Below are 6,547 nucleotides of genomic sequence, written 5' to 3'. Positions count from 1 at the left end.
TGAACAGGTCTGTCGGGGAGACAGCGTGGTCTTCACCTAAGGACGGCTGCTTGTGTTGTGGCCGAAACGTCGTGATAATTATTTTATTATGTTTTATTTTTATTATTTCCCTTCTACGTGACTTTACCGAAAGAACCAAGAAGATGAATCCCTGCAGTCACGAAAGCTTTAAATCGAGATATAGTACTATGTGAGACAAATAAAAAAAGTAAGGTTATTGACAAACGGCTGTCGCTCGGTCACATTGCCCATGGTGAGTGCTGCTGGCTCTCCATCAACCATGAATAAGGAGTAGACAGCTTCACTTACCGTTCCTATTAATCAATTCAACTTCCGCCCCTTTGTTCACGGTACCCCAATACTCACCCCTCTCCTGCATAATGAATAGATGTTATCAATCGGCTTAACTCAGCTTAGCACCCCCCACTCTTACCCTATATAGTCGCGTTTCTCTATTAGCTCTCTTCACTTACTACAGTGATTTTGGCTGTAACGGTTCCACCTGAAGATGGAAGCTTCCCCCTCCCGCTCCCCCCCTCCCTCTCTCACTCCCCCCTCCCTCTCTCACTCCCCCCTCCCTCTCCCCCCTCCCTCCCTCTCTCACTCCCCCCTACCTCTCCTCCCTCCTCACTCCCCCCTCTCTCACTCCCCCCTCCTTCTCCCCCCTCCTCCCTCTCTCACTCCCCCCCCTCCCTCTCTCACCTCCCCCCTCCCTCTCTCACTCCCCCCTCCCTCTCCCCCCTCCCTCTCTCACTCCCCCCTCCCCTCTCTCACTCCCCCCTCCCTCTCCCCCCTCCCTCTCTCACTCCCCCCTCCCTCTCTCACTCCCCCCCTCCCTCTCTCACTCCCCCCTCCCTCTCTCCCCCCCTCTCTCACTCCCCCCTCTCTCACTCCCCCCTCCCTCTCCCCCCTCCCTCTCACTCCCCCCTCCCTCTCCCCCCTCTCTCACTCCCCCCTCCCTCTCCCCCCTCCCTCTCTCCACTCCCCCCTCCCTCTCCCCCCTCTCTCACTCCCCCCTCCCTCTCTCACTCCCCCTCCCTCTCTCCCCCTCTCTCACTCCCCCCCTCTCTCACTCCCCCCTCCCTCTCCCCCCTCCCTCTCTCACTCCCCCTCCCTCTCCCCCCTCTCTCACTCCCCCTCCCTCTCCCCCCTCCCTCTCCCCCCCTCCCTCTCCCCCCTCTCTCACTCCCCCCTCTCTCACTCCCCCCTCCCTCTCCCCCCCCCTCCCTCTCCCCCCTCCCTCTCCCCCCTCCCTCTCCCCCCTCCCTCTCCCCCCTCCCTCTCCCCCCTCCCTCTCTCACTCCCCCTCCCTCTCCCCCCTCTCTCACTCCCCCCCTCCCTCTCTCACTCCCCCCTCCCTCTCTCCCCCCTCTCTCACTCCCCCCCCTCTCTCACTCCCCCCCTCCCCTCTCCCCCCTCCCCTCTCTCACTCCCCCCTCCCTCTCCCCCCTCTCTCACTCCCCCCTCCCCTCTCCCCCCTCCCTCTCTCACTCCCCCCTCCCCTCTCCCCCCTCCCTCTCTCACTCCCCCCTCCCTCCTCCCCCCTCCCACTCCCCCCTCCCTCTCCCCCCCTCTCTCACTCCCCCCTCCCTCTCCCCCCCTCCCCTCTCACCCCCCTCCCCCCCCCCCCCCCCCCCCCCCCCCCCCCCCCCTCCCCCCCCCCCCCCCCTCCCCCCCCCCCCCCCCCCCCCCCCCCCCCCCCCCCCCCCCCCCCCCCCCCCCCCCCCCCCCCCCCCCCCCCCCCCCCCCCCCCCCCCCCCCCCCCCCCCCCCCCCCCCCCCCCCCCCCCCCCCCCCCCCCCCCCCCCCCCCCCCCCCCCCCCCCCCCCCCCCCCCCCCCCCCCCCCCCCCCCCCTCTCTCACTCCCCCCTCCCTCTCCCCCCTCCCTCTCTCACTCCCCCCTCCCTCTCCCCCCTCTCTCACTCCCCCCTCCCTCTCTCACTCCCCCCTCCCTCTCACTCCCCCCTCCCTCTCTCACTCCCCTCTCTCACTCCGAAACGTCGTGATTTAATTTAGTTGTTTTCATAAAATGTTTTACCTATGTGACTTTACCGAAAAAAACAAAGTATGAATCCTTGCAGTCACGAAAGCTTCAAATCTAGTAGGAGTAGATAATTCCCCGACTCTCACTTGTACCTCATAGAACTACGTTTGAGATCCCGACCCTGACTATGCCTGCTGCTGCTGTGTATTTTGAGTTTGAGGTCTTTCTCCCCGTGGCCGCGTGGATTTTTTTCGCCAGGTTCTCGGGGTTTCCCTCCACATTTATAATCAACATGCGTTCAGATCAATAAAATTATTTGGCTGCGATCATTTTTCACATGGTGAGCTACTTTCTTGAACTGTCATTTATGGCCAGATCGCTTTTGAAAAATAATCGAAAAGGTCATTGGGCTTTACCTGGTAAAGTAAAAATAATGTAATTCTAGATTTGAAGCTTTCGTGACTGCAAGGATTCATACTCTTTGGTTTCTTCGGTAAAGTCACGTAGGTAAAAAATTAAAATAAAATGAATTATTTTTATTATTTAATTTTTTACCTACGTGACTTTACCGAAAGAACTAAGAGTAAAAATAATGTAGTTTATTTGCATTAATTGGAGTGATTTGTTGAGCTTAGCACTCCTATCGTGTTGTTGTATGGTTTGTTGTTGTAACGTTATGAGCCGCCCCGACTGGACATGTGAAAAAATTAACCCGTAAAAACAAAGTTTTTCACTATAAATCCTTTATATGCGTGGCGGCTAGAGTCCTCTCGTCCTCTGGCTTGAGATGGCTGCCACCTATGGGTCAGATGATTGCCTGCCACCATTAAGCAATTGGTAATTAAATATAAAAAAAAATTCCTAAAAAGTGTAAAGTTATGGAAAAACATTTTCACGAAAATAAATTGTCACGCACAACGAGTCTGTGTGGAAAAATGTCAGCTCGATTGGATCACGGGAAGTGGGTTAAAAAACGACCGAAAGATTTGCACGGTCGTAAGCGCGCAAGCAAGCAAGCAAGTGAACTTAATATAAAGGATTTAAAAAAATAACCCGTAAAAACAAAGTTTTTCACTATAAATCCTTTATATGCGTGGCATCGGGGCGGCTAGAGTCCTCTCGTCCTCTGGCTTGAGATGGCTGCCATCTATGGGTCAGATGATTGCCTGCCACCATTAAGCAATTGGTAATTAAATATAATATTTTTGTCCTAAAAAGTGTAACATTTTTGAAAAAAATTTTTACGAACATAAATTGTCACGCACAACGAGTCTGTGTGGAAAAATGTCAGCTCGATTGGATCACGGGAAGTGGGTTAAAAAACGACCGAAAGATTTGCACGGTCGTAAGCGCGCAAGCAAGTGAACTTAATATAAAGGATTTAAAAAGAGCTTTATAGTTCATCGGATTCCGCCTGCAAGAAACTGTTCTTGAGCATCCCCCCCCCCCACCCCCGGTCTCTTTGGTTTCGTCCAGGAATCAGAGACGCAACTCCCCCCCCCCCCCTCTTAGGTGACGTCACGACGTAATGACGTCACAAGACGCGTGCCGAAGAAGCTCGCGGGGACGTGACGCGGTCACAACCTGCTCTACGATGACGTCGCGACGGGCGCGTCCCTGTGAAATGACGTCACGCTCGGATTTTTTTGCATAGCGATTGATGCCATTTGAAAATTGTTCATTAGGAAGCATTTTAAACGTAACCCTTATACACTCTGGCCTATTTGTGTCGTGAAGAAGGGGCCATTGCTCGAAACGTCCCCAATTATATTTTTTAAGGCAAATGTTATTGTCGGATGTGTTTAGTTTTATTTGATTTACATTGCCACATGAGAGAATAGAGTCCTGGAATGTTCGTTGCATGAGTCACAATGATTTTGTTTTTAAATCTGAGAGCTGTATTTTAGCCATATTAAGTGAGGAACCAAGCTGAATGTGTACTATGTCCTCCAGTCATTACGTTACAAGGCTGAGACCAGCACATCGCCACGCTCAAGAAGCAAGCTTAATCAGAAGCAGTGGCTGACAACACGAATCTTACTCAGTCTCATGGGTGCCAGCTCAAGTGTCTGGACCTCCGATCCACCCAGGCCACCTGGCGAAATATCAGTATGAAAAAGAATGTTTACAGCATGGAAGTGAAGTCATTTCCCCCGTTCTGACGGGAAACGCTGAGATTGTTCATAGACCCGGCAGCCTTGGTCACAGGACACTGCACCATCGGTCACACATTACGACAGCGAGGGCCAACTTGTTATGGATATTGGTCGCGAAAGCCGAAGTGTTAAACAGGGATTCATCTTCTTGGTTCTTTCGGTAAAGTCACGTAGAAGGGAAATAATAAAAATAAAACATAATAAAATAATTCTCACGACGTTTCGGCCACAACGCAAGCAGCCGTCCTCAGGTGAAGAACAGGTCTGTCGGGGAGACAGCGTCTGAATGAAACACCACCACGCTTGGAGCGTATATTTAAGCTGGGTTAGAAGGGGGGAAGGGGCGCCTTGACAAAATAATTTGCATATCAAGAGGAATTTAGCATATTTATGGGAAATGCAGGTATGTGATTAGTACTACTTGTGAAATGCGTAGGTGGGCGGGGGGTTTCAAAGTCATATGATGCCCGTGCATTATGCAGGATTAGCAACATCAAAGGGAGGACGGCTGCTTGCGTTGTGGCCGAAACGTCGTGAGAATTATTTTTTTATTTGTATTATTTTATTATTTCCCTTCCACGTGACTTTACCGAAAGAACCAAGAAGATGAATCCCTGCAGTCACGAAAGCTTTAAATCGAAGTGTTAAACTGGGGTTAAGTCGGAGACCCCTGGCGATGCAGCAGCCACGTGGCATCGAAATCATCTGAAGTCGCTCTCTCGTGAAACTCGAGATGCGGAGTGGTTCCAGGACAGAAGAGTTCCCGTCTCACGTTGGGTTCTCCAGGAGCACGACTCGGACGACATTTAGTGATCGAATCTCAAGCGTGCAGTTTTCATGACATTTAAAGAGCTGTGACTCTTGGCTCGCGACTCCTGGCTGCATTTTACATGTGAAACACCGCAGGTGTAGTGATCCTGACAATGCTGCCAGACCCAGGCGACAGACAACAGCACAATCACAGACATGTTCTTGTATCTTTCGGGGGAAATAAAAAAATGATAAAACAATAAAAGTTTCGGCCACAACACAAGCAGCCGTCCTCAGGTGAAGAACGGGGCTGTCGGAAAGCTGTTTTTCACCTGAGGACGGCTGCTTGTGTTGTGGCCGAAACGTTGTGAGAATTTTATTGTTTTATTATTATTATTTTATTATTTCCCTTCTACGTGACTTTACCGAAAGATCCAAGAATATGAATCCCTGAAGTCACGAAAACTTTAAATCGAAATCACAGACATGTGACGTGAGTTACATTGAACACATTATTCTGAAAGAGGGCACAAGGGTTGAAAATCCAAAGGTAACCACTTAACAAATGTAAATAAACCTTTACAAACGTTTACATAAACGTCCCACCACTTACGAAGTAGTATCAGCCACGTGGTCTTTTGGGAGTGCATTTCAGCAGTATTGGATCAAAACAAGCAAACTCTGGCCCGGTTTTGACAGCATCTCATCAGCAAAATTTCGTTTGCCTGAACCAGTGCTGAACTGCTGGATGTTTACAAAGCACTCTCTCCAAATGTTGATCGGTGGCCCACATCAAATTCACGTGCAGGTGGCAGCCGGGAAACTCGGCGATCACATTCCTGAGCCGTCACTGAAGAGAACCTAAGTTCAAATCCAGGTACGAGCCACCTGTGCTAAGACTGGGTTCTCAAGTGAAGCCAGTTGCTAGCCTCGGCCGAGTCACCAATAACACTGGTCAACACACTTTTTCTGGCATAAGGTATTCCAACGGGTTCAAGGTAATTTTGGGGTGCCGATTCCAAATCTGGCATCAGTTTTTGTCCATTACATCAGGTTTTTGAGATATCAAATATTGCATTTTCAATAAAAACTGCAGAAAATATTAAATATGGATATCTACATAAAATGATATTATAAACACACTATCCTAAAAATGCAGCACCATATTTTAACACTAAAGCAGTCACTGACTCGCAACAACTTGCAATCATAAGTGACAGAGTTAATTTCGGGTAAAATAAATGAAAATGGGGTATGCCGATAGCATAAAAATGAGATGTGATAGAGCAAATCTGAGATCAGATTTGGAATCGGCACCCTGAAATTAGTCTAAAACAGCTGCAAAAGTCCAGGCCAGAATTTTTTGTTGTTGTTGACCAGTGTAATGTCACAATGAATTTGGTACATTTGCATAGCAGAGTGCGTGGGAAAGTGCAGATATGAAGTCTCCTGAAAGGAACTCAGAGGTAGTTCTATCACATCACCTTCTGTGGGCTCTTCTCTAACATGGGCCGCTGTACGTCTCTCCAGTTGCAGTGTGCCGAGATGCGGTGGCATCGTGACGCGTTATGGATCCCCAATATTTCATGCTGCACATTAACCGATGGGAGCAGACTGTGACCTCCGATCCCTTTTGAGAAACACATGGACACACGTCA

This window comes from Lampetra fluviatilis, chromosome 40 (genome assembly GCF_964198595.1).
Source record: "Lampetra fluviatilis chromosome 40, kcLamFluv1.1, whole genome shotgun sequence".
In the NCBI taxonomy this organism is placed as follows: domain Eukaryota; kingdom Metazoa; phylum Chordata; class Hyperoartia; order Petromyzontiformes; family Petromyzontidae; genus Lampetra; species Lampetra fluviatilis.
The sequence above is the reverse complement of the archived record's forward strand: the minus strand, read 5'-3'. Positions refer to the sequence as shown.